This window comes from Manis pentadactyla, chromosome 11, assembly GCF_030020395.1.
Source record: "Manis pentadactyla isolate mManPen7 chromosome 11, mManPen7.hap1, whole genome shotgun sequence".
Classification (NCBI taxonomy): domain Eukaryota; kingdom Metazoa; phylum Chordata; class Mammalia; order Pholidota; family Manidae; genus Manis; species Manis pentadactyla.
Window position 1 is genome coordinate 118,059,788 of NC_080029.1, and position 27,977 is coordinate 118,087,764.

Genomic DNA, 27,977 nt, shown 5'->3' on the forward strand with positions numbered 1-27,977 from the left:
CTACCTCTGGAACAAGAGGGATCGCAGGGTCTCTCCAGGCAAGGGATACCCCTCCATCTACCCCCATCCACACACCACCACTCTCTTCTTGAAGGAGACTTCATCCAAGACTTTAGGAATTGGATCCTAGCCTAACAGGCTCTAGGGGACAAATGGCCAACAGGCATTAAAAAACAGGTCTACTCTCCTGAGGAAGGTGAGAAACGGAAATTAAAACAATATATTTAGGAAAGGTTTAAAGAACTATATTTTATCAATTGTCAAACACATTTATTTTCATATTTTGACATTGTAGAAATCAGATCTTACAACCAATAGCACATCTCAGTACATATTAGCTGTGCCTTTTCTTTTTCATGGTTTATCACATGCTGTTGTGCCTTAGATTCGATGAAACAGAGTCAAGATGTGGTCAGAACCAGTTTTGAAAGGACATTTCTTTGTTCAATTAGAAATTTCAGTGTGACATTTGAGTATCTGTGTACATACTAGGATAGCAGGAACTACATCCCTGAGTCACCACATGGAGAAGAGGTATCCAGCATAGGAAATTTTAGATTTAAAATAAAGAAAGAAGAACTTAAATGATGGTATTTAACCAACAAAAATACCAAGATTGCAGTATTATAGAATAGAATGACAAATACTGTACTGAACGTGAGAACTACAATATTTATATTGGGGTTCTCTTTGGATGAACGGAAAAAATGTCCAGGACATGACTTACACATTGTAGATACTCTGTGAATAGAGTGTCTACTGAATAGTTGTTGAACTAATTAATTAGAGTCTAGAATGAATGAGTAATCTTTCTTTAATTCTCTTCCTTTTATATTTTGTTTCTCTCCCCTTTTTCCTCTATTCCTTCCAAATTTTCTATCAGGAGGATGCATGGGAGAAAATCAAAAATTTTAAATATTTAAGAAGCTCCTCAGCCCTTCTTTCAAGTCTACTTCCTTCCTGTGCCTCAGCCCTTCTTTAAAAAATATGAGTAATATTAATAACTGTTACCCAAATGTGAACATGTTTGATGCATCAGGTCCAATATGCAGCACTCTCCATGCACTCACATTGTGTTAACAGTTTTCTTATGGCTCTAAACTCACGTGCCCTTGAGCCTCTTCCTCATCTGCTTGTGAATCTCATGAGACAGGGACTAGGTCTCTCACTCTCTGTGAGCCCCTTCTCCCTTTCACCTAGGAGTCTAACTAGCATTTAGCAGGTACACGTGATGAGCAGATGATGGGATGATGGAAGGGATGGATGGATGGATGGATGGATGGATGGATGAAATTATTTACGTCATTTTTTATTCTTAAGTATTTGAGAAATGGGAACAGAGGTTCCTATGCCGACAGAGAGTGTGGGGTCACTGAGGCAAGGATAGATTTTACAAGGCACAGCCAGTTTATTCAATACGGCAAATGGGTAAAAACGATGAAGTTCCCCCAACGTCCAGAAATCCAGATGGGTGTCTGCCCCTGGCCAAATAAGCATGATATATTCTTATTAATAAAGCCAGACTAGTGTCCTCAAATTATCCAAGGAATACATTTGCCCACCCACGGCGATGAGGGAAGCGATTACTTATTAATAAAGCAATAGCTAAATCTAATTATATCCCCATCAGAGGCAGCTGATGATAAAAACGGGCTGGTCTTCCAGAGCTCCGTGACCTTGCTGACCTCAAATCAAAGTTTAAACCATCCATCAGCTTCCAATACATTCCCAGCACACCTACCAATTACCAGCACCCTGGTGAGGCCGGCTGCCGGGGGTCAGAGGTCACCACGAGCACTAGATAGCTGGGAGCTGGAATGGGACTTTAGAAATCTCATTATCCTGTTAACCATACATTTATCTGACAAGATAAAAGAGACTAGGTGACCAAGCTATCATTAAAGATTAATAGAAAGTATAAAAAATTCAGCTGCAACCAGCATTGCCGTTTAGAGCTTGTGATCGGCACGACAAGGTGATTTATTTATTCATCAGGGAGCCAAAAAGATCTAGGTCTCCGTGCTTGGTATTTTCTATTTTTGTTTTTAGTTTTGTTTTTCTCCTCCCTCCATCTCAAGTCATTACCTCGGCTCCTACCACCCCAAACCGGAGGTCAGAGGAGACTCCGGCTAATTGGCTCTTCTGGGCTCAAACCATAACCCACCGGGCAGATCATGAAATCGCCAAGACTCGGAGGTGGCGCGGGATGAGCGGCGGGACGCGGGCGGCCTGGGGCGGCGACTCGGGCCGCCCACCACGCGTGCCAAGCCCGCTCACCCGCGGCGGCGATCAATCCGCTTCCACTTTAATTCAGTCCTGTCAGGCGCACCCAAACCCCAAGGTGATTTCTCCTCATTTGTGCTTCCATTTCAGTCTTAACGCGGAAGACTTCTCGGCCCACGCCTACCAGGAACTGGGGGGGGGGGGCAGGCTCTGTTTTAGGGCTTAAGGATTCTTCTTACTCTCTTCGGTTCTGTGCATTGATGTCCACCCACCCCCCTGCCACCCACTACTTCCCAGCCTTTCTGATTAAAAAAAAAAAAACCAATGTCCTTTTCCTGTGTGGGCCTATCATACATACGTGCAGATGGCGACTGGGCAGCGCCCCTTCCGCCCCCAGGCCAAGCAGAGAAGCGGGAAGATGAGGCGTTGTCCAGAAGGAAGGACGGCTTTACTCTGCCCCGTGGAAGGGACTCGTGGCCGGCAGTCCTCAGGCAGCGGGCGGACCGACAGGTGCCCCGGGATCCATGCAGCCTCAGCGGTGAGCACAGGACGTCCATCAGCCCTACCAGGACTCCCCCCCCCCGGGGCAGCTGAGGACGGTCCGGCCTCTCTGAGCTTGCTTCCTGCTCTGGAAAATGGAGACAACCTCCTCCTTTCGGGGTTGTTTGAAGATCAAAGGGAACGACTCTGTGAGGGCAATCTTTTCTTTTATAATCACTTCCTGGCTTGCTGTTGCTTCCTCTGGGTTCCATTAAAGCTAATCTGATAAATCAATTAAGGATAAAAATCCATTGACTGGCCCCTGGCTAGTTGCCAGAATTCAAGGACAGGATTTTATTCCTTTGTGCAACTTCACTCTCTCCACCCATCCACCACCACCCTCCTTCCCCCACCACCCCGCCCCCCACATACGCAGAAAGTGAGTTCTCAGTGAATTATCTAATAGCCTCTTCCAGATCACAGACACTGCTCCTGCCCCCATGAGCAGAGCCCCGCACATGCCCCCCAGTAAGTGCCCCATGACGCGGTGAATGCCCAGCCAGAAGGAAAATCCCAACCACCTGCTAGGAGGAAAGTCAAGGTCAAAGAGGGGCAAGTAGGGCCAAGGATCCAGCCACAGAAGACAAGGAAGGTGAAAGGGAGACAAGAACTGGGAAGAGAATGGATGGATTGGGAAAAGGAGCGCAAGGTGGGTCAGGGAGAAGGGTTTAGGACGGAGCTCAGGCAGACTTGGCCTTTCAAAAGATGTGACTCCAGCTCTGCGGCCTGGGGCTGGACCAGTGGTTCCCAGGCACGGGCTTCTTGGGAGAGACTCGAAACCACGCTGCCAGTGGCCTGGAAAGGGAAACAGGCAAAGCAAGACGTGCAGGGTAGGAGGCAGGTCTTTGAGCAAGTGTATGACGGAAGAAAAATGACATTTCAGGGGACAAGCTTCAAGGGATGTCACGTAGAACAGGATGGAGTTGGGAAGTGAGTGCGGAGGTCCAAGCAACCACCCAGGGAAGATTCCGAGGAGGCTGTGGTGGGATGGGCGTGTTGGGAACGGACATGAAAGGGGGCCGAACGGATCCACTCCCTCTCAACGAGCTCACACCGACCCTCCTCAGCCTGTGTCTCCTTTTCTCTCACCTCCTGTCCCCAGCGAAGCCTGTTCAGCAAGTGGGGCCAGGCCCAGTCACACCAGGTAGAGAGGGAGGAAGAACGTGCTTGCTTTTCTTTTTCTCTCTCCTGACTCCCTCTTGACTGCCAAAACGTACCTGTCCCATCTGCAAAATGTTCCCTTTTATATTCAAAACCATACATGCCAAATTATTTACTAGATTCTTTACTAGATGTGTATCAAATCTGTAATTACATTTTAAAGTATTTTTTTCCCCAAAAAACTAATTTTTCTTTAAGCAACCATGCCATTGTTGGAAGAGCTTACCTTTGGGAAACGATTCCAGAGAGAGACAAGGAACCCTGACAGTCATCAGGTGAACAGCCTGGCCCTCCGGACAGCCCTGGGGACAGTGTCCTCAGGCCCACACACTCAGAAAATAACTCCTGAGAGATTCTGGGGCTAAGAAAGCTACCTGAGTGCAGGTGTGCACATCTGGGCCCATCTGTATCCATGTGTGTTGGAGTGTGTGTTGTATGTGCGTATGTATCTGGTGTAGTGGAGCAGAAACAAGAAAGAAGGAAGTTAGTGTTTGGGCACCAACCTTATTTAATCCTCTACTTAATGTATCCATTTTATAGCTAAGGAAACTGATGCTCAGAGTAGTAAAGAAACTTACTCAAAGTTACTCTGTCTGGGTCAGAGTGGGCACTGCGCAGCTTATAGTAGGCTCAGTCTTTGCTGAAAGAACTGAAGAAATAGAAGTATAATGTTTTCCCCTCATGCTTGCTTAGTATTTTCAATCCATTTGTATATTTTCCAATTATTTTGAGTCCTTTCTGTCCTGGATATTGTCCTAGAAACTTCGCATGTGTCATCTAATGCAATGCTCCCAACATCCTGCAAGCAGGTTTGTTGTTCCTATTTCAGAGATAGATGAGAAAATTGTGGCACTAAGAGATTAAGTAGTTCCCCCATAAGGAGCGATAGTTCAAATACAGGTTGGTTTGACTCCAAAGCCCGAGCTCTTGAATAACTACATCACACTGACTTGCTTCATGCTTTGTTATGACCCGGTTTTGAGCCTTGAGAATTCAGAATCTGGGTAGATAGGAAACCATACACGTATGAAAACCAGAGTTGTCACATGATGGTCTACAGGTAAAGGACAGCAGCTCCTCTTCATCATCAACACTCACATTCTCTCTATCATCCCACTCTGTCACCCTCAGCGTGTGTGCTACCCTGGAGTAGCTCCCCTCGGGGTTGCAAGATGACTGCCACCACTCCAAACATCACACACAGTTCTGACAACACCCAGTGTAAAAAGAAAGACCAGTTGATTCCTATGTTTCCCTCTTTTTTTCCTTTCCTTTTATTTTTATTTGTTTTATGTAATTTCTACTTTATCTGTCTAAACTTTCGTCTGTACATATGTATGAAGACATGTTGGGAAGATGGTCACCGAATGTTAAAAAGGCATCTTTCGGAACTTTGCGGTAATGCTTTCTTTGTTTTGTAATGAACATACATAACCTTTTAGAAAAAAATTATGATCAAGTCAGGACTCACAAGAAACACAACCAAACAGATCCTACAGTGGCCGAAGATGCACCAGTGCCTCCCCCACTGCTGGAAAGCTAAAGGACAAACTCCTCCACAGAGTTTATAAGGCCCATTTGGTCTGGTGTCCATGGGCTTGCCACCTCGGACGTGCTGAGCCTCTCGGTGCTTCCTGGGCTCTGGCTGCTCTTCCCCAGCTGGAGGACCTCCCATCCAGTGCTCCCCGGGAGAAAGCCCTGTCCTTCCTCGAGCCCCAAACCAAATACCACTTGCTCCTCAAAGCTTAGCTGGGAAGCCCAGCCGGAAGGGATCGCTCCTCCTTCCAGGGGCCACACAATTGCATGTACTCTTCTATTTTCATGCATTTTACATGGGTCAGTTTGGGTCAGTTTGGAACTGGCTCCCGCTTGCTCTCCAGACCCGATTCTGTGAATCTCTTCCAAAGACATCATCTTGAACTAGGCCATGGTGGGAGTATTTATGCCACGGGAGCTGGTAAATGCTGCAGTCAGGTATTTTTTCCCTGTGGAGAGCGGGTTGTTAAACACTTACCAGCACACCCTGGTTAGGGTAGGTTTCCTTCTCCACCTCACCTCAATTCAATGAGGTCAGTCTCTCTCCCTCCCCCAAGTGCCTAGCACAGGGCTTGGCTCAAGGCAGGAGTCACTTCCAGATAATCAGCTTCTGGAAACGCAGTGTAAGCAGAGGGGCAGCTCAGGACTCCTCTTCTCCAGCAGTGGGCGGCCAGCCCTGGCCCGGGGCTGCCGCGTGAGAGGTTTCCTGCAGCTTTCCCAGAACTCCGGCCCCACCTGCGCGAGAGGGAACCGGCAAGGCTTAACAGGAATCATGGAGACGTGAAATAGCCCCAGGCCTTGCCGAATCCCTAACCTTACACAGCGGAGAGGCTTAAGTGTCTCCATAAATAAGCCAAGCAGCTCACTTCTTGGGAAATGCAAAGGGGTTGTTCAACAGGCCCAGGTAACACTGATCATCAGCCTACTGGTGAGGTCAGAGAGGCCGACCACTTCCCTGAAGCGCTGTCTGTGGTTTTCAAGGAAGATCGCAAGGGTCAGAATGGAAAGCAAGAAGCAGGCTTGGGCAATGTTCCCACAAGATTCCTGAATCCCCAGGTCTGCAGCTCTGACCTACAGCATGCCCACGTCTGGACAGGGCACTGGGGCTAGGGTGGAGGTCCTCAGAGCACCAGCAGACTCAGCCTTGAGACCAAGCCACTCACACGAGACCGTAAGGTCGTCCAAACTTACACCGGCACGTGCTCTTAACACCCACAGGAGAGATCTGGAACAAGGTCCCTCCAGCCAAGAGGCAACGGGTCTCTGTTGCCAACATCCTCTACCACAATGCCCAGTCTACAGGTCACTCGGAATGTTGTTGAAGAAACAAATCGGAGTTCTGGTCCTTTGCACTGGGCAACCTTAGACAAGGCTCTTCTCTCTAAGCCTCAGTTTCATCACATGGACAACGAGGCGCCTCAGCTTTGAGCTCTGTGACAGCCCTCCTACCCCACCAGCTTTGTCACCTTCTGTTTCTAGGTCAGCGTGAGCTATGTCCCCAGCCTAGAGCTCAGGGAAGACGGAGAGCTGCAGGGGTTTAACTCGCCAAGCCAAAGGCCCAGGCCCAGGGACCCCCTGCTTTCCAGTCTCTGCAAACCAGTCTCGGATCTGCTGGAGGGAAGGACTGCTCCCTGGAGCCCACCCAGCTGGCTGGGAGCACTTCCAGCGCCCGCCTGTGGGAGCCAGCCGAGTGACGGATCACAAGAGAGGGAAGCTCAGCACATGTCCTGAGCTACCATCAGCTGGCGGCTTCCTTGAGTGGAAGGATGTCAAAGGCACGTCAACACTTTAGCGGCTGCTATTCCGGGCGGGCAAAGCAGGGAGAAGGCTTGGGGCAGCCTGGGCCCTGCAGAGCCAGCCTGCATGGATGGGGGCAGAACCACAGGAGAGGAGCAAGCCACCCTGCATCCCAACCCACAGTCTTAAGGGGTCTGGGGGGGAAAAGCAGGGACAGGGAAATATCTTTTCCTGTATTTTCTGCCTACTAGACACTTTATAATTTGTTTCATTGCTTCCGATCATAACTCTACAAAGCAGATACGATTGCCAGATAAAGCTCAGGGAAGTGGCACATCTTACCCAATGCCACTCTATCCTCCAGGGCTGAGAACTTTAGGGATGACAGTTCAAAGGTACTGGGCACCACACTTTGAACAAACCGAAGAACTAAGTATCACCCTTTTCACTTTCTCACCACCACAATTTTTACATGTAAATGGTGGAGTTCTGCCTCGCCCAAACCCCCACCCCAACCAGGGGCCTGGAGAGCCCCAGGCTGACCAGTGCCTCGAGCCCCTTGGGGGCAGGTGTGCACTTGAGGCAGCTGAGTAATGTGGCTCAGCAGCCTTGGGTGGGGTTCCCATTCATGTGAGGTCTGGAACAGGTGCGAGCAATGCGAGCATGGCACCGGGAGGTGTTCAGGAGTCACTCTCCATTCATGGGACAAGCTGGTTGCTAAACTGATCTCAGATGAGAGCTTCGCAGCCAGAAGTGGGGACAGAATTTAATCCAAATGCTTTTTTTGACTCATGCATCTATTGCTTGCTCTCTCTATGTTCACATATATGCATTCAGGGCCGCCTGGGTGCCATTTACCCGGTGATGGGTGGGCATACAATGGGAGGCAAACAGATAAGAGGCCTGACCTTATGGAGTCTGCACGCTGGGGGAAGGCATGGGCAGTAATCAATCACAGAGAGGTGATCACAGAATCGCAAACTGTGACAAAGGCTGTGAATGTCAAGAAAGGGGTGTCCTGAGAGCATCTGATAAGGAGGAGAACTGATTTATTCTGGAGGGTCCCTGAAGGAACAATGACCCGGCATTGAACAGACAAAGGGTGGAGAGAAGGGGCGGGGAGAAGGAAGGAGAATAGAAGGAACAGCCTTAGGAGGGTGTACGGCGAGTTCTAGAAACCGGAGAAGGGGCTGTATGGCCCGGATGGCTTAGAAGCGGAAATGATGAAGTTGCCAGCAGGGGCCACACCGTGGAGGGAATTATGGGAGACCCTGAAGCATTTGGCCTTCATCCTGAAGCACCAAGGAGCCTTTGAGGCTTTTAAATGTGCCTTTGAGGAGGTGCTGGAGAGTTTAAAAGCTGGTCCTGGCAGACAGGTGGGAGAACAGCTTGGAGGGGGCAGAGGTGCCAGCAGGAAGACCTGTTTGGAGGCTGTTGGACTTGCCCACACGAGAGATGATGAGGCTTTATGAGAAAGTGGGAAGAGGAAGAGGAAGAGAAGTGGGTGCATTCCAGCGACAGGAAGCCCGGAGGCAAAATCAACAAGGATGGGAGATGCGTTACCAGTGGGGCTGAGGGGGAGGGAAGTCAAGGATGCCTCCGGGCTCCTCTCTGTGTGCAAATGTGGGTGGGGAAGCTCTGATCTTGGAAACTGAGGCCCAGATTGTTGAGATACGTCAAAACCTCACCGCCAGGCTGGATCCGGGCCTTCTGGTCTGTCTCTCAATGTGCAGCCCATGCTGAGCAGAGCAGGGTCCTGAGGGTCTAGCTTTCTCTTGGTCCCCCTAGACTGTGAGATGCTGGAGACGGACCCTGGCCATCGCAGTGTGCCCCACCCCCACCCCATAGTGTCCCACAGTCTAGTGCACAGGGCTTAGGAAGGTTAGCCAGGGACCCTGAGAACATTTCTGAATCGTCATCTGTCTCTAGGAAGTCGCCTTTCCTGGGAAGTTACATTCCATCACAGTTTCCAGTGTTGCTGCTGATGATAAAAGTGATACCAGGCATGCAAAAGCTCTTTGGGTAACACCAATGGGAAATGGTTGTATTACAAAGCATGGGGTGGAGTTGAGATATGAAGATGAGAAGGAAGGATGTCACAGGCTGGGGGCACAGCCCCAGCAAAGGCCGGAGGAGGGCAGAGGGCGAGGCCCTCTGAAGGAGATGGTGGGTAGATCGGCCAAGGGCTGTGTATCTGTTATCTTGCTGCTCAATCTTCACAGCAGCCTTAGTAAAGTAAATATCACTTCCTCATTTTTTCAGATACGGAAATGGAGGTGAACAGAAGTGAGGCAAGAGGTGGTCCACACTCACAGGTCCTGAGGCGCCAAACCAGCCCTTCACACCCACAGGTAGGCCAGCCCTTCATAGGTGAGAAATCGCTCAGCAAGGTAAGAGTTAAAAGTAGTTTTTTGCTGATGACAGTCTCTCTAGGAGCTGAGGGGAGGAACTTTTTGTGGCTAAGACCTCTGAACATCCTGCAGTTTAATAACCCAAGTCAGTTCTGGGGAAGATACCAACCAGCCTTTGTTGAGACGGGCCCAAGCAAATGATGTGCTCTCTTCAATCTCAAAACCCATGTCTCACAGAGGCAGGGGGCAGCCGAGGGCTGGGGAGGGGGGCTGCCTGGCCAGGCCCTGCCCTCAGGATCCTCTCTGCCCCAGGTGCTCTGGGCCAGGGCAGAAGGTGAAAAAGTCACTGTCTGCTGATCAGCAACTGGAGCAAAACTTAATTGCTTTCCCTGAACTCGAAAAATATCAAACTGCATAAATAAATGTGCTTTAAATTATTAATAAAGGCATTTACATCTGGAGCTGGAGCATGAAAATCAATTTAATTTCTTATGCTAAACTGGCTGGTGTGGTGTGTGATTCAGATACACAAAGGGCAGGGCAGGAAATGCTGGGAGGTACATTATCTCAGGCATTTTGCATTTGAGATCTGGAAAACAGTAAGAAAGAAGTAGTGCGTGGGAAGCAAGGGTGGGGGGAAGTTCTCCTGCAGACTGGGGCTGAGGCCACTTCATCCCTGGGAAGCCGGGACATAAAGTCTGCCTTTCCTTTGGGCCTCCCTCCTTTTGAACTGCACTGCAAGCCTCAGAGGGAGGCTGGGTCAGGGGGCCGGATAAGTACTTGACTCTCCCAAGGGCAGGCATCATTCAAGCTAAGGGTGGGTTGGGCCCATCAGATGGGCTTGGAGTGCAGGCTGGGGAGCAACAGTAAATGGCGGGGTGGCAGGGGGAAAGGGACCCAAAGAATCCCGCCACCTGCTCACAGCCCCCCAGCACTGTCAGGGCTTCATCTGTTTAGCTTCCGGAAGAAGGGTGGTACCAAGCAGCCCTGAGTCTGAATCCCTGCTCCGTCACTTGCTAGTTGAGTATCCGAGGCCCAGCTGCCCCCCTGAGCCTCAGTGTATTCATCTGTAACATGGGTTAATAGTATCTATCTCACAGCATCTTTGTGACGATGCAGCATATGGCTGCTGCCACCATTAGGGCAGACGACACGCCCGCCCACCTTCTCCAGCGTCGCTGCTCTCTGCCGATAGGCCAGATGCTCTTGCTCTGTAAGAGAGGGATAAGCAGATGCTGCCCTGGGAGCTTGGTCTGAGAGGAGAGCAGGAAGAGAAGCCATATGGGCTCTGCTCTCATCTGACCCCGGGACTAGGTTGAGCTCTGAGATCCATAAACTTGGAAGTCAGAAGTTCAATGTTTTGTAAAATTATCAACAGAAGCAGAGCTGCCCAGGGCCCAGGACAGTCTTTGGCATGGAAAGGGAGCAGGCACATGCTCCACTCCTCTGCCTGGAATGTTCTGTGCTCCAGTGTACAATGCCCTGGCCGAAGATGGCCTCCTTATGCAACAGGGGCCGTGCCAGGGAGGAGCAGTGGGCACAGAGAGATGAGAGCAGGAAAGGAAGGGTCGGGTGGGCACCACAAAGGACCACCACGAAAGCCCCTGAGCCCCCAGCGAGCCCTCATTCCTAGCAGGGGGGGCCAATGAAAGCAAACAAGCCACAATTTTCTAGCACCAGGCTGGGGACCTGGTACCTGGATTATGTCTCTGAAATGCCAGTCATTAGGCTAGGCATACAGTAGGTGTCAATAGCCATCAGCTTCCTTTACACTCACCTTCTTTCCTACATCTCTGTACATTTTTCACGTGTTGCTCTTTCCCTTGATCTGGTCTCCAAGGGAATTAGGATTCCATACTTCAAACCCCAAAGTGGACGTGGACTAATCCTCACACACCGACGGACACTTATTATAACACCAGCTAAAACTTAACTCTGCATATTACTTTTCGTTGTTCAGTAAATATTTTCACTTCTAATCTGTTTGAGTCCCAACCACCACCTTGTAAAGGAATATCCCCACTTTACAGTGAGGAAACCGAGGCCCAAGGAAAGTGACTTGTCAAAGGTCATACGGCTTGTAAACCACAGAGCAGGGATTTCACAGCAGGTCCTCTGCTGGCTGGAGAGAGTGGGGCTGACCTGGGACTGAATCCTAGTCCTAATGGGCGTTGCTGGCTTTCAGTAAGGCCCCGCTGTGAGCCCAGCACTGTGCTGGAAACTGAAATATCACCTGTACAGCTTCATAAAAGCCCCCTCATTCTTGCTGTGTAGAGAGGGCAGGGCTTCAGAGAGACCAAGTTCCCCTTCCTCTAGTCTGGTGAGCAGAAAAGGCAGAGTCCCAGCAGCCCAGGCCTGGGCCCTGCCTCTGACTCCCAGGAGCCCTACTCCTTCGCACTTAGCAAACCCTGCTCCTCATCGGTCTGACAGCCTGTAACCCTGAACTTGCAGAGCTGCTGTGAGGACCAAAAGGGTCCCAGAATACCTACCAGGGTGTGCTCTCAAAGGACCTGTGTCCCTTTCCTGCCCGGCTTCCCTGACCCACACTGGGTACGGAGAGCTGCAAAGGCAGACAGGAGGCTGGTGACCCAGCGAGGAGACCGTCAGGAGGAGGCACATGCTCCCTGGTGCAGCGGGCGCCGGCCTCACGGTTTGGTGCCAGCCCTGCAGCCCAGGCATCTGCTCCAGCCCTGCCCTGGGTCTCTCAGCCTGTCATGGGGCCAAAAGCATAGCTGATCCTCTTCTCAATAATTTCCACTTTTTGTGCCAATTACTTAATACCCATATTCCATTCTCTCTGCCTTGTGCTGTTCATTCCACTATTTCTACTTGTGTTGGAAAAGACATGGCTTAGTTGAAAGAATGGTGGCCCTAGAGTACATGGGCCTGCATTTGAGCATTGGGGGCTCTGGGCCGGGTACCGGGCCTCTCGACACCCGGGCTTCCTACTGGAAAATGCAGGTGGTAGTGGTCCCCACCCAAGGCTGTGGCCTGGTACAGGTCACAGCCTTGCCATCACTGTGTGACGCCACTCTTTCTGCCATGACTGCCCTGGATGCAGCCCCAAAGGCAGCAGAGAGGAACAGCAAGGACTCTCTTGCTGCAGGAATATGTCTACAAGGAAAACAGGATACCTGCTCCAACCTTTCCTAGTAGTTGTTGTTTTTCGGATATTAGCCTTCCTGACTACCTTTGAAGACACTTCCTAATTGCAGCACAATTTTTAGAAAGTTTCTTAAATAGAAGTTCAATTAATGCCTATTAAAGAGACTATATTAATTTAGGATGAATTTATGATACAGCAGAAGGGCACATTTCATTTCGTTGTCTTATCATTAGATTTTATGACAAATGTGGGCCCCTCTTGTAATCATCATATGAAGTAAACATTTATATTCATTTGCTAGGCCTTGAAGAATAGTTTTATATTTTGCATCACAATAGGAGTTTATAGCTATTACTTCCTTTCCCTGGCACTGTTGGTTGCTGCTCTGTTTAGCTGTCCGTGGGTCATTTGCTGGGGACTCCTAGTGAGTTACTGCACGGCAGAGAGTAAGCTGCTAAGAACAAACTGTCAAGAGAAGCAGGATATTCTTGAATCCCACATATTTCATTGTGCTTGAGAGGAAAAATTCAATTTTCTCAAAAATTGCTTTCACCCTAAGTGAGTCAAGAATTTTACCTGGAAGGCAGGAAGGGCCAAGCTCCCATCAGCTGTGATGCCATCTGAATGAGCACTTCTGAGCCTTCTGAAGTTGCATGTAAACATATGTGTGCCTTTTCCTGGGAACATATAAAATGGTAAGAACCAGACCCCTACTTGTGCTGGCTGTGGCTGTCCTCAACCCCGCCTGCCCACGTCATGACTGTGACCCTTGACCTCCTTGCCCCCTTCCTTCTCTGGGCCCAAAAGCTCATCTCCTAGTTGGGTTTGGAGTCTAAGCAGACCTGATCCCCACCTGCCCATACCTAAGCAAGCCTTGTTTCATATGTAAGACAGGGTAAACCGACCTACTCCCGGGGCCACCCTTGCGTAATGCTGGAGTCGTGTCTAGGCTGGGTCATAAGCAAACACCCATCTCATTGCGCTCATTTCTCTTAAAATATGGGGGATTGGGATCAGGAGGAGCACTTGGGTTTAAAAGGATGAAGTTATAGAAGAGGGAACTCCCCTCCACCCCCTGGCCTCTGCTCACAGAGAATGGGATGCCCCCCACCAACCTTTAGAATGAGCTTGGGGGGCGGCTCCTTGAGGAGATGCTGATTTGAGTGGTGAGCCCAGCGGCGCTAGGCTGGTCCACGGGCAGGGCCAGGGGCAGCTGGCATGAGAGCTGTGGTGCCTCCCGTCCTGGGCTTGGGTGTGCGGGTGCCATGCTCCCTGCCCCCAAGGATGCTGGGCTTTCACTCGGCCTTCAACATACTGACTTAGCCTTCTGGGAACTGGGCCCACGTGTGTAAGCTCCCCTGGTCAGGCCCTGGGGGGAAGAAGGGGGGCAGAGTCTCTGAATCCCCAGCATGCCTGCTGGGCCTAATACATGGCTACGTCCTAGACTGTCAGACCCTGATTTATTTACTTGCTCAATAAACATTTATTTACCAAGCAGTTGCTCTAAAATAGTCCCTATGACAGTCACTGGGAATCGGGAGATCAGAGAAGGGTAAGAAAAATCTAGGTTAATTTTCTCATTTCTCTCACGTAAATTCTTCTCTGTTTGTGTCATACTGGGCTTCTGTCTCTCCTTGGCGCTTACACATCCTTTCTCTGTACACACACACACACACACAGACACGCAGGTGCGTGCACACACACGCACACACATGCACCTCATTCCCAGCTCTCCTGAGAGGCCCCTTGGCTGACAGTACTTTCTGGAAGCCAGAGAGAACTTGGTGGGAAGAATAGGCCGATTCAGCAGCGGACAGCCCCAACGCCTCCTCCGGCCCCCTCCTCCCCTACTGCCAGCCTGCTTCCAAACAGACCCCCAGGGCTGCTCTGAGCTCATCCCCCCCCACCCCCCCACCCCCCCACCCCCGGCTCTGCTTCTCTTCAGTTTGTAAGATTTAGAAAAAGAAAAAGAAAGAGAGAAAGGGAAGCCTGGAGAGCCCAGCTAAGGGCTGGGGGAGCAGAAGGGAAGGGGCCCAGGCTGGGCTCCGAGCAGAAGGCGCCGATGCTCTGCGGTTGCCTCGTGGTTCAGGCCCAGAGGCTCACGCAGGCGGTTGTGGGAAGCGCGATAACCAGCGAGACGATTCGGAGAATTTCTGAAGGGTTTGTAATAAAAGGTGACAGCACAAAGCCGGAGATAACAAGGTGCCAGGGCAATGCGCCAGGAAGTTGGGCAGCAGCACAATGGAGGGAGGGATGGAGATGCAGCCCACTCCTCCTTTGGCAAGGAAGCGCAAATGGAGCAGTTCTGAGCAGAGACAATGAATCCACTTGGAAGAACTCACTTGTCTGCGGCTGGGGTTGGGGGTGACTAACAGGAATAGAGATGAGCACAACCCAGGCCCTTCCTGATGAGCGGGGCCTGCTCTGGGGGTCCACACAGGTCTCAGGCTGCAGGCTGCCTGCCGTGACGGTCCGCACCCAGACATTCCAGCAGCTGTCTCCCCACCTCCTTGCCATCCCAGGATGGACGAGACCCCGGCCTGGCCAGCAGCAGGCCAAAGTGGGCAGCGCAGGGATGGATGGCCAGGAGGGAGAGCCTGACAGGAGGCTCGGCCTAGGGGTTCAGACACACCCAAGTGCAGACAAAGCCACAGAAACAGGGACCCACCAATACACCATGACTTTGGGGGCATGTCTGCGTCCCTCAGCATGGCATTCAAAGCAACCTCACTCTGGGCCCACCTGCTTTTCTAGCATCATCTCCTTCTCCTTGCCCCATTGACATGGTTATCCCACCCCACTGCTTGCCAGGCATACCACATTCTTTGATGCCTCAGTGCCTTTGCACCTGCCAGTTCCTCTGGCCATAATGTTCTTCCCTTTCCTTCCTCCCAGGTTATACTTCAAGAACCTGCTCAAATATTTTCTCTTCTGTGAAGACTGACTTCCCTTGGGCCCCAGGAGAGAACTCACCCCAACCCTCAAGCAGGTTTGACTATGCAGCTGCTCATCCCCAGTCAAGATCATCTGTTTCCCTGAATCTTTTCCAGGCTGTGAGGAAAGGGACTGTGTCTTATTTTCCTTCTCGCTCCCAAAGTCTAGGTCAGAGTCTGGCATATAGCAAGTATTCAATGGCTGCATAGATACATGAATGTAAACGATGGAGGAAACCTCCAGGCAGGCGAGGGTTCCTCCTGTGGATCTGGCTGCCCTGGGAGGGCAAGGACCTCAGAGCCCATCACCTCCAGTCCAGCCCCAGTCCTAGGCCTGCACTTCCTCCTAGCCTAGAGGCCTAGAGAGAGCCACCGTCTGCCAGAAAGCCACCTGCATTATCTCTTGGGTCAGAGGCCCCAGCCAAGGCCCTGCCCCTCTGCCTTCAGGCTCTTACACGTTGGATCCCAAGTACGCACTTGGGCCCTGTGCAGTGGTTTGGACCCCAAAGCCTAGGGGAGGTCACAGGAACCCAGCTCTCCCCCGAGAAACGCACTGAAGGATGCCAGGTCCTTCCCCTCGGTGATCCCCAGCCTTCTGCACGCAGAGAGGGGAGGTGGGAGGGCAGACCAACAGCAGCTCAGTGCCAGTAACTACCCCCGCTCAGACTACTGCTATGTTGCCTCCCTCAGAGAGGCCCCCAGGCCCTCTTACCCGGGACTGGAATCCTCGGGACCCCTCCCATGACCTGGGTTGACATCAGTGTCCAGCCTCGGGAAGAGGCTTCACCTCCAGAGGACAGGCAGCAGCCACTCAGAACAGATGCCAGCCATGCCCAAGCGGAGGAGCAGGGGCAGAGAGGGAGCAGAGGCTAACAGGAACTGCTTTAAACCGGACTTGGCCAGTTTTGCTGTCTGAGCAGTGGAGGAAGTGAGTGGTTCACACCTGACGAGCTGGAACACCCAAGGGTGTCTGGAAGCCTGAGCCTCTCCTGCAGCCGGATCTGTCACTGAGCACCCAGGGAGGCGGCCCCGCCCTGAGGCTCCTCACAGGACAGGGCCCGACCCAGGTGCACAAGAGACACCCACAGCTATGAGGCTGTGACTTCCTGCCCCCTCCGCCCAGTCCTGGCCCCACCTTGCTTGACAGGGACCTACAGAGAAGAGGGGAGCTCTAGCAACTTTCCTGCCCTAGGCACCTTAAGGCTTTCCAGAGAACTCCATCCACATCTGTGTCCTTTCCCTAGAGTCCCTCAGAGACCTATTTATGTTGCTGGCTTGTGGGCAGGCAGACTGCTGTAGATGTCCTTCCTTCTGGCAACTTCAATTCCCTCCACCCCCCATGGAAGAGATGCCAATGGCAGCAGCGGGTCCTCAGGTCCCCCCAGTTTGCCATGGGCGGTTCATGCTGCAAAGACTAAGCCAGGCATCTGCTCAGCTGCCTGCACAGGCCACCTCTCCACCCCGCTTATCCTGGACAGAAACAGGCCTTTCCTGCCCCTCTCACACCATCAGTCAGAGAAGCAAATGAAAGAGGAGGCCCAAAAAAAAGACAACTCCAGGAACTCCACCTTCAGGAAGAAGGATCACAGTGGGACTACACGCAAATCCTGATGCTCTCGCTTACGGGCTGTCATGTTTGGGCAACACCCCGTCTCTGAGCCTCAGTTCCCCCCCAAGTCAATGGTCATCAGCACAGAATGCATGTCACGTGGGGTCATTTGTAAGCGTTTAGTGAGAAGGTTTGGATTCTGAGCTTAGCTGGTGTGGGACATGTAGGTGTTCTACAGTCAATTCTCTTCCTCTCCTGGGCTGCCTGAGTGAATTTAAGGTCTCCACCATGGAGAGCTCAGGCCCTGGGATCAAACAAACACAGTGAGCTTGGACCCTGGCCCCACCACTCACCGGCTGGGTGTGCCCTGTGCAACTAACTTAACCTGCCCGACCCTCCCTCTCCTTTTCATGAGATAAATCCAAAAACAGTTACTGCAGCAGACAGCTGGTGGGAGGACCCAATGGCAGGGTCATACAGGCTCGGTGAATATGAAGATCTCAAGTGCAGAGTTTAAAGATTTCTGACAAATGTGCACACTCATATAATCATTGTCCAAATCTTGGTTCAGAGCATCTCCATCCCTCCTGAAATTTCCCTCAGGCCCCTTTCTAGTCAACATCCCCAAGGGCAATCATAATTCTGATTTCTGTTTGTTTAAATTAATAATAGCCAGTATATTTTTGATACTAATAGTCCCAAATTTGGCCAGAGGGACCCTTTCCAGTCTGCTTCTGCACCTTTGTGACATGACCCCACGCGTTTTTAAGAGAATTCTTGCATCTATCTTGGAGCAATAAAATGCCCCAGACTTACCTTGAACTTTCCTTTCCTCAGATCTAGAATCAGCCGTTTCTCCAGAAACAGTTATAACATCCCCTGTGGTGGGTAATGGTCTTAGAAAACAAGATCTGGAGACTGGGTGACCTCATCCTTCCTGGGGTTCTTGCTTCTCAGTGGACAGAGGAGGGACGACTAAAACGAGTCCATAATACTATCAGTTCAAATTTAACATTCCAGGTGTTTCTTCTTGACTTTTTGTTGTGGTGGTTAATTTAACATTTGAATCTCTCTTCCCTGACACAGAAAATCTTGGCTTATAAATAGCGTTAAATGCATTTACTTATTTGCCTTATATTATGATACACAAAAAATATTTTCAGAACTATTGTATTACTATTACTACTAACAGTAAACCTACTAAGCAAAGCTTAACATGTCTTTGTGGTTTTATTTGTCCTTTTGGAGTAGTCCCATCATAGACATATGGTCAAGATATTATTGTTTTCAAGTTATTTGAAATTACACTTTTTGTTGTATGGTTAAGCTTTCATGTTTATTTACACTTAGATTCATTTGTTTATGTCTGTGCACATTTGGGGGTTTTCTTTTTTCCTATTTTTAATTTAATTCAATTTTAATTTTTTGAAGTGTAAATCATATACATGTTTACAAATATAAAACTATATTAAAAATCATATTTGGAGAAGTTTTAGTCTCACGCCAATGCTCTCCACCCTCTTCCTACGTGCTTCCGTCGGTTTCTGGTTTATTCTTCCTGTTTCTTTGTATATGTGTGAGTGCACATTTGTGTGTATATATGTGTGCATAATACGTACAGCAATTTTACCTCCTTTACTATAGAATTTATATTAAGGGTGTAGATGGGACCCTAGAGTCCTGGGAGTGAAAACAATTTTAAATGAGATGGATTTGCATTTGAATCTTGAAGCCACTCCCTGCTAGCTATGAGGCTTGAACTGGTCCCACAGCCTGTCTGAGTCCCAGTCTTCTCATCTGTAAAATGGGATAACAATACCTACCTTGTATGGTTTGGGCTAGGACCAAGGTCTTTCTCACATCACATAAAGAAATTAAATTGTAAATATAGAAGAAGGAACAAAATGTAAAAAACAAACTAAAAGAACATTTTAAAAATGTTTTTACATCTTAAACCTTCCTGAGCAAGACACAAGCCCCAGGATACCTAAAGGAAAACACTAAGGTGACTTCATAAAAATGAAAAACAATTCTAAGACAAAAGACACCAATGTTAAAACCCTAGTAACAGACAAGTTGAAAGTGTTTGCAACATATTTAAAACATAGCAGGTACAATCTCTTTGAAAAACTGCTTGGCAGTCTCTTAATAAAGCCTAACACCCACCCACCCTATGACCCTGCTTTTCCACTTTAGGTATTTTCCCAGGAGACATGGGAACACATAGCCACAAAAAAGATTGTGTAAAAACTGTTCACAACAGCTTTATTCATAATAGTCCCAAACTGGAAACAACCCAGAGGTTCATCAGTAGGACAATGGATGCCCAATGTGAAAACGGAATACAACCTCGGCAATTCAAAGGAACCAACTAGATACATGTAACAACATGGATGAATCTCAAAAACATGGTAAGCAAAAGAAACCAGAGATAAAAGTGCCTATTTCTATGATACCATCATACAAAGGTGAGGAAGAGAGGAATCTAATTGCTTGTGATAAAAATCAGAACAGTGGTTGCCCTCGGAGATGTTGGCTAGGGGAGGGCCTGTGGGAACTTGCAGGAATGATAGAGATGCTCTACACCATGATTTGGGTGATGGATATTTGAGGGTATACATTTGTCAGAACTCTCCAAATGCTGTGCTTAAGATCTACATATTTTACTATATGTATAATACATCTCATTTAAATACAGCTATATGAAGATCTCTTACTGATCACTAAGAAAAGGACAAGTACCATAGAAAATGGGCAAGAACTATAAACAGACAGCTCATCATTAAAGAAATGTACATATCCAACAAACAGATGAAGAAAGAAGAGGTATTCAGATTCACAAATAAGCTAGAAAATGCATGTCAAAACAGTTAAGATACTGTTTTTGTCCATCAGATTGGCAAAAGTTAAAAAGATTAATAATATCAAAAGTTGGTAAGAAAAACATTAGGGCAACAATCATTCTGATGTACTGTAAATTGGTGGAGGTCATTAAAAGTCAATTTAGCAGTACCTATCAAAATTTACAAAGTACATGCCCTTTGATCCAGCACTATGATTCTAGACATCTGTACAAAAGAGGAATTATTTTAAACCATGGTATTTCTGTACCATGGAATGAAGTAGTACTATATATACCAGTAAGAAAGGGCATATAACTAAGTGAGCAAAAGCAAGATGCAGAATATATAGGATAGCATGATTCCACTTATATATATATATAATACCTAAGTGTTTATAGCTACATGTGTATGTTACAGATGTCCAGAGAAAGGATGGGAAATTTTTACTTTAAGTGCTGACAGGGTTTTTCCCAGGAAGGAGAGCAGGGGTATTTGGTAGAGGAGAAGCTTCCTGTATTGCACTGCATGTTTTTAGTATTATTTTTATAGTAAGAGTGCAATCCTGTATTTCTGGTGTAATTTTTTAACAACATGAAAGGTTTTTGCAAACTCTTGGATGCTAATTAAGGATTTATTAAGGCATCAGTGAATATACAGACTTAGCCCATACAAGATGTCCAGCCTTGAGCCGGCAGGAAAAGGAACCTGAAGAAACATGTCCCACCCAAATCCCTGTCCAGTCACCTCACAAAGATCACACTAAATACAGTCCCTACTGTCTTCAACATGCTCTCAAAAACGTTTAATAGCTAGAGTGTATGAGAACATGGATCAACAACCCTTTACCCAGAGCTCTGAGAACCCGATGTGTTTTGAAAATCAGAAATTTAATGATTTTAGTAGGTGCTAGTGTACAAAATCTGTAAGTTGTATAGTATTCCTAGCAGAGTCTAGGCAGTACCTTCGAGTCAAATACACAGTATTTCTGCAGCAAAATGCATGAGTATTCGTAATGAATATAAACACTGTATAACCACTGTTGTTCAAGTTAGATTTTGCTACCAAATGAGTTTTGTGCAAAACTAACAAAATCAATTTTTGGTGTTTGAGATCTTTCTGGATTTTGAAATGATGAATAAGGGACAGTACTTCAAGACAATAGTTTAAAAGCCATGTTCTGACAACATGACGCCAGCATGTTACACCTGCATTTTAATATTGTTCCATTCAGAGCTGAGCACATAGTCGATGTGACAGAATTAAGGGGCTGTTGGTGTCCCTGTGGCCAGCCTTAGTCATGCCAAATAATTTCCATCTTTGGCCCAACCGTGTTAAGATTAGGAAACTTCCTGTTCCTATATCAGCTTTTGTATTTTTCATTTTCAGTGACAGAAGAGAAAATCCTCGAGGAGAGTCACATCCACGCACACGTGACACGGGGTGAGCAGAATCGAAGCATTGCTGAAACGGCGCTCCTTGCCCAGGCTCAGACCTTCATTCGTTGGTTGGTATGGTAGTTGACATCCGAAGTCGGCACTTGATTGTCAGCTCCAGGCCATCCAGGGCCAACACAAAATTTCATATTGCCAATTCTCATAGAAGTCTGTGATTTGAATCAATGCTACCCATGTGATGAAAGGAACCCCCAAGCTGGAAAAGTAAAGTGGTCTCAGGTTGGTGGTTCCCTCTGGTGGCCGGAAGAAGCAAATACAAATCCTCTCTGAGAAAAGTGTTCTCAATCTGATTTACCAAAGAGAAACTACAGAAAGATACCCTCAAAGCAATGAGTCACCATGAACAAGGGTCAGCAGAGAACAGGCAACATATTTCAGCCAGGGTTTCCCAGCCTCAAAGTCATTGACATTTTGGACCAGATAATTCTTTACTGTGGGGGCTTTCCTGTGCATGTTTAACAGCATGCCTGGCCTCTACTTGCTGGATGCCAGTAGCGCGTGCACACACACACACAAAAAAAAAAAACACACACTAGTTTTGATAACCAAAAATGTCTCCAGACATTTCCAAATGTCCCCAGAGGGAAAAAAAATTGCCCCCAGAATATTTAGATCCTCAAAGGTTTCAAATATTAGAGTAATGAGATAGGTTATAAAATAACTATATATGAAATAATTAAAGACTTAGGGAATGGAGGGGGAAAAAATGATCAAGGAATAAGAAACTACCAAAAATGACAGGCAGATGTTTATAAAAGTTCAAACAGAACTTCTGGAATTGAAAAAAACACGATCTTGAAATTAAAAATTAAATGGATGTGTTAGACACAGATAAAGATAGAGTTGATAAATTAGAAGAGAGATTTGAGGAAATTACTCAAACTGCATCAGAAGAGCCAAAAAAGCAGGGGGAGGGGAGATGTGACCAAGAGGATAAAAGACAAGGAGAATATGAGAGAGGTTAAGATACAGCTGTTGGCAGCCGCACCCAGAGGGTGGCGCTCAACGTGGGGCAACTGGAAAGTCCCATACTTCCCAGCTGCAAAATACCCTACGTCACAAAACCACATGCTAATCACTCCTTAGCATAAGAACCAATCAGATCTACTAAAAATTGCCATGCTAATGAAGCACGTATAGCAGCACCAATCAGCACAGAGCATGAGAGCTATATAAGCTGGCCCCTTCGTTTAGTCTGGGTCCTGCCCGACACATTTGTTTCACAAAGAGCTGAAGATTAAAGCTTTCTGCAGAAGAATCCTGCTGTTGTTGCGTGCTGTTCTTGCCGGCGAGGACGGGGCGCGCGACATACAGCTAATAGCAGCTCCAGAAGGAAAGAATAAAGAGAATGAGAAAGAGGCAGTACTTGCAGAGATAACGCCTGAGACTTTCTTGGGTCCACATATGAGCAAGAAGCTCCAGAGATACCAAGTGGGATGAAAGAGCCAGTTAATGTGAGTTGAATGCAGAAAATCTGAGGGCTGAGCCTCAAGAGCTCATCACTGAATTGGGGCACCACCCAACCCAGGGGTCCACAGGAGGGCCACGCTAGTGTCCATGGCATGGATATGAGAGTCCTGCAAAAGGAATAATCCCCCTGGAGAGCTGACCTGAGCTTAGCCTTGAAGGACACTAAAGGATGTTCCTTCAATGTTGCATCAAGAGACCTTAATCTGAGCCCTTTAGTTTACTGGGAGATTAACTGGAGGAGGGATATAGAAGGGCAGAGAGGAAATGGAGTGGTGTTCTAAGCAGGAGAAGAGCATGAGCAAAGGCATGGAGGCAAGACTAACCACTTCACGAGCGAAGGACAAAAAGGAGTCCTGTTTGATTGGATTGGGGAACATTTAAGAGAGCAATTACAAACCTGATTGGATGGACAAAGCAAAACCAGCCTGGAGAAGTCCCTTGAGAGATAAGCAGCTATGTTTAGACTTAAAACTTTAGGCCAGGAGTTGGCCAGCTATAATCTGTGAGCCATATCTGGCCCACTACCTGCTTTTGTAAATAAAGTTTTATTGAAATACAGCCACACTCATTCATTTATGTATTTTCTAAAGCTGTTTTTGCACTACAACAGCAGAGCAACTGTGACAGTCACCATATGGCCTACAAAACCTAAAATAATTACTCTCTGGCTCTTCACAGAAAGCTGATCCCTGATGTAGGCATGGACAGCCAGCCAATGAGGTCTCTCAGCCAGTGACCACGAGGGAAAGAATGAACCCGGAAGCGGCTGCAGGATGGTTTGTGTTGTAAGAGGAGGTGGAAGCATGCCTACAAAGAACCTTTGTTGAGTTCCTCTTGTGTGACATCCTACCACCCATATTGTCAGTATTACTTCTCACAACACCCTAACAAGAAGCTGTTACTTTTTTTTCCAGAGTTGAGAAAAATGGGATCCAGGGAGGAGGTTAAGTGACTTACCGAAGGTCAGCCAGTGTTTCAGGCAGAGCTAAGATGTGATTTCAAGTTGGTCAGACTCCAAAGTCAATGTTCCCCCCACCACACCTTGCTGCCTTTCAAGGCACTGTGTATCCAAGGGAGAGCAGGCCAATGACTTGACTACTGTTGGGGAGGTGGGAAATGTTTCCCTCCTCTCTTGAAAACAGATCCAGGGGCGCACTCTAACCTGGAGAGGTGGGTAGCCCAGGGCTTCTCCCACAATTGCTCTCAACCTATCCAAACACTGACTCCACACTGTCCCCGTGATGCCTATCGTACATCTTCCTTCCAGCCTCATCTCACAGCCTGATGCTAAAGGCAGTTGGGTGATACGATACCATCTCCATATCTATGAAAAAACACAAGGGTTGGCAGCCCTGAGCAGTGCCGCCCACAAAAGATGACCCAGTTGATTTGCAGTGAAATTGCAACACAGCCTCTGCTCCTGTCCCAGCCGGATCCCAGGCCCTGGAGCAGAGCCCATTGGGGCTTGTTTCCACCCCCAGCCTGGCTCCTGTTCCTCCCATGACTAATTTGGAACCTCATCTGATAGCTACCATGACCACTCTGTCCAGATAGGCCTAACAGACCTGCTTCTCGGTTTTGTGGTCAAACTGGTTCTTGAAACTTCCCCAGAGATGCAGCAGGTTTGAGGCTGTCTGTGGGGAACTGTAACTGGCCGCCCCCTGCGGTTGAGCTGGCTGAGGATTCGAGAAGCCAAGGAAAGGAGATGAATTCTACCTAAGGCCTCGGTCACCTATACTGGTGTGTGATGCGATAGGCAATCCCCCCAGTGGGTCCCAGTGGACAGATCTGTTCCTCATCAGCTTGTCACTGGCCCTGATGCCATGCCACATAACCTCTGGCCACCAGTGTATCCATGAGGAAATGCATGCAAGCATAAGCAGACAACTTCCCAGGGCGGCTGGGAGGAACCCTGTGACCTCAGGCCTACTACAGCCTCCAATGGGCAGTTGCTACATCCTCCTACACTCTTACCTTGGGAAACAGTCAGAGGCACATGTCAGCTCCAGGGGACACTGGGCACATACCTCCTTGTATGCTGGGGTGCCAGTTGTCCCAGATGCAGAGAGGGAGGAGAGAGACACCAGCCCACATTCATCCTGCCAGCATTCCTCAGACACTGCCTGCTGGCCTCTTTGCTGTGGCCACTGGCTATGCACACACCCGGGTCTGGAAGGAAAGGGATGGGGGAAGCCAGATGAGGACAGGTAGATGTGCTCTAATACAAGTACCTACTATGTGCCAAACTCGGCACTGGGCACACACAAACATCATCCTATTTATTGCTTGCCTGGGGAAGTAGACATTATTTATTAGACTGCACGTGTGCATTCCTGAGACCTAGGACAGCATAAACGCTAGGGACTGTGGAGCTGGCTCTTCCTGGATCCCAGCTTTGCTACCAACTATATGATCTCAATGTACTCATCTGAAACACAGGGATTAAAAAATATTAATCATTTCACATGGTGGTTACAGTGATAAATGAGATAATCTATATAAAGTACCTAGAATAACTACTGATACATGAAGAGTAAAAGAGTAGTGTTAAATTAATTGTGATTTTTAAAAAATCATTATCCTTATTTGACAGTTGAGGGAATGGAGGCTCAGAGAGGGGCAGTGGCCTGCTCAAGGTCACAGAACTAGGGAATAAGGCCAAGGTTCACCTCCAGGTCTCTCTGATGCCATTATCCCTTACCTGAAGAATCAGTGTCCACAAGGCGAAGACAGAAAGAGAGACTTGGGCATTCCTGAGCCCCAGAGCAAATTCACTGCAAAGCCATTTGCCACAGGCTGTGGCTGTCCCCAGAGAAGGGAGGGGCTCAGTGCTTCACCGCAGGAAGTGCAATAATGGCTCTGGACAACAGGAGTTTGCCCATCCCTGCCCACCAGCAGTGATTGTACAGAAAAGTTGGGGAGAGAGCTCAGCTTCCCGGAAGGCAGGACCAGAAAGAGACCCGGCAACAGATAAACAGAAAGACCCATTGCCCCACACCACCCAACGTTGGGACAGATGCACGGAGGCGTGACCAGCACCCACCCACGGATGGGGGTGTGGCAGCATCACCTCCAGCCCAAGGTCAAAGTGGGGGCAGCCCCTTCGGGTGAAGCATGCTTCCTCAGCACGTCCCTAGTAGGACAGCCACAAAGTAGGCCAGGCCCCTGGAACCTGAAGGAAGGTGCTCAGTCTCCCTGGGCATCTATTTTTCCAGCTGTGAAAAGCAGATGGCCAGACCCACCTCCCAGGGCAGTTCTAGGGACTGGGGTTAGATGACAAGGTGGGGTACAAAGCGTGAGTGCCTGCCCCAGGACAGAACAGGGGTGCAGGGGACACGTTCATAGCCCTCTTCTCTCCACTGCACCCCTGAGGCTCCTGCCCAATCTGTCTCACCCTCTTTGAGAGAGCTGGGCTTCAAGACTGTGTCTACGGAGCTTCTCAGATAAGGTTCCTGGAGGGCAGACTCAGCCCTTTTCATATTTACATGAATCCCCACCTCTCTCCCTAGCACTGCCTGCTGGCCCCCACCTAGTGGAGAATAATAATGCAACTTAAATACCTCTGGACAGGTACAGCCACTAGCTTTGTCCCCATTTGTTGGGGACCAATGAACAGCCTGAGGTACCCAGACACCAAAATCACTGGCTGCCTCCAAAGGTACTGAGTTCTGCCTCATCAGTGGACAGAGAGGCCAGCACCACTTGGAGAAGAGGTGACAAAGGGGAGTCGGCCATTAAACAGCAGGAGCCAGGATATACAGTGAGCACCTCGGGGTCTGGCTGGAGCCTCTGACTCGGCGTTGTTTGAACTTCATAGCCATTTTCTTGGCAGATCCCAAAGCCTCCTTGATAAAAAAATTGCTATCTGCCTAAAGAATGTGTTTCTAGGGCATTGAAGTTCAAAGCCAGAATAATGCTAGCAGGCAGGACGGAGAGAATAATGGAGAGACATAGTGAGATCTGGGGACCCCCTGAGGTCAGCAGGCCCTTCTACCAACAGAGCCTCCTGATTTCCCGGGATCATGAGACCCGGGGGTCTCAGGCTGGGCTGAGGCACTCCAGGCATGGGGTGGGGTGGGGGGCTGAACTCACGCTCACTCCCAGAAGCGTCTTTGGATTCCGTAACTATTGCTCTCAAAATCTGTCAGAGGCCCCAAGGGGCACAGAGGCAGCTCTTTTTCGAAAACATGCAGACAGCAGTGAAGGGAACCAAAGCCTCAATTACGCTGGGAACTGGAGCCTTTGAAAAGAGATGGTTTAGTGAAAAGGTTCTGTCAAGGGCTGTCCGTGCGGAGGGCAGCCTGTCCTGAGCTGCTTTTCTCCCTATGCCCTCCCTTCCCACGGAGTCAGGAGCCCCCGCCTCGCGCGCAGGCCTAGGACCTCAGTGCCTGAGGACTAACCCCTGCAGGGGGGACGGAAGGAGCTCTGGCGCCCAAGTACACAGGCCAGCTTCCTGAGGGTCCCTGCTGGTTGCCTGCACTGGATCCCCTTACCAGGCTGGGAGCCAGGGCTGTGGACCTGTGGCCCTGATGTTCCAGGCTGGTTGGTGACCAAGGCTTGGAGCAGACAATGAAGCCGCTGTATTTTCCACAGCAATATTCATTGTTTGACAAAGGGAATTTTTAGCGTGGAGTTAAATCTTCAATGACTACTTACCTTGACAGGGAACTTTTAATGTAATCTTCAAATAGGACTTTGAGAAGGTTCTCTTCTGATTCCTACTTTACAGATAGGACAACCGAGGCACAGGGAGATGAAGGAATCTGCCCACAGTCACACAGCGCAGCTCCTAAGTGACAGAGCAAGGATTTGAACCGGGCACTCTGGCTTTAGACCCAGGCTCTCACAACGCCCTTGCCCAGCCCTCTCAAACCGACACTGTCCTGATCGGCCTTCCAGACGCTCACCTGATTCCCGATCCTTGGCCCCACCTTGAACCCCCAGGGGCACCCGAGTTAGGCCTGCTCCCAGGCTCAGCCTTCCCCCCGCCCCGGGCTCTGATCTCCTTCCCGGTTCAGGAGCTGCTGCCCTGAACCTCAGGCCTCGTGCGCACAGACACCTGAGCTCAGGGCAG

The 27,977-nt window shown here is 49.0% G+C and overlaps 2 long non-coding RNA genes across 5 annotated transcripts; one reads left to right on the forward strand and one right to left on the reverse strand.

Annotated features, from left to right (window-relative positions):
* Positions 1 to 4,751: 4,751 nt before the first annotated feature.
* LOC130679625 (uncharacterized) lies at positions 4,752 to 16,435 on the reverse strand. Of its 3 annotated transcripts, none has more exons than XR_008992656.1 (3): positions 16,300 to 16,435; positions 13,231 to 13,331; positions 4,752 to 6,195 (listed from the first exon to the last, which is right to left on the reverse strand). It is a non-coding gene; the product is annotated as an uncharacterized LOC130679625 (long non-coding RNA). The 3 variants fall into 3 exon arrangements; XR_008992657.1 differs by lacking the exon at positions 16,300 to 16,435 and adding an exon at positions 13,770 to 14,087; XR_008992655.1 differs by lacking the exon at positions 4,752 to 6,195 and adding an exon at positions 9,465 to 10,759.
* On the forward strand, positions 9,318 to 24,292 carry LOC130679624 (uncharacterized). 2 transcript variants are annotated; one of them, XR_008992654.1, is made up of 5 exons: positions 9,318 to 9,363; positions 9,460 to 9,548; positions 15,550 to 15,643; positions 21,366 to 21,419; positions 23,582 to 24,292. It is a non-coding gene; the product is annotated as an uncharacterized LOC130679624 (long non-coding RNA). The 2 variants fall into 2 exon arrangements; XR_008992653.1 differs by lacking the exons at positions 21,366 to 21,419; positions 23,582 to 24,292 and having other exon boundaries at positions 15,550 to 16,302.
* Positions 24,293 to 27,977: the final 3,685 nt, after the last annotated feature.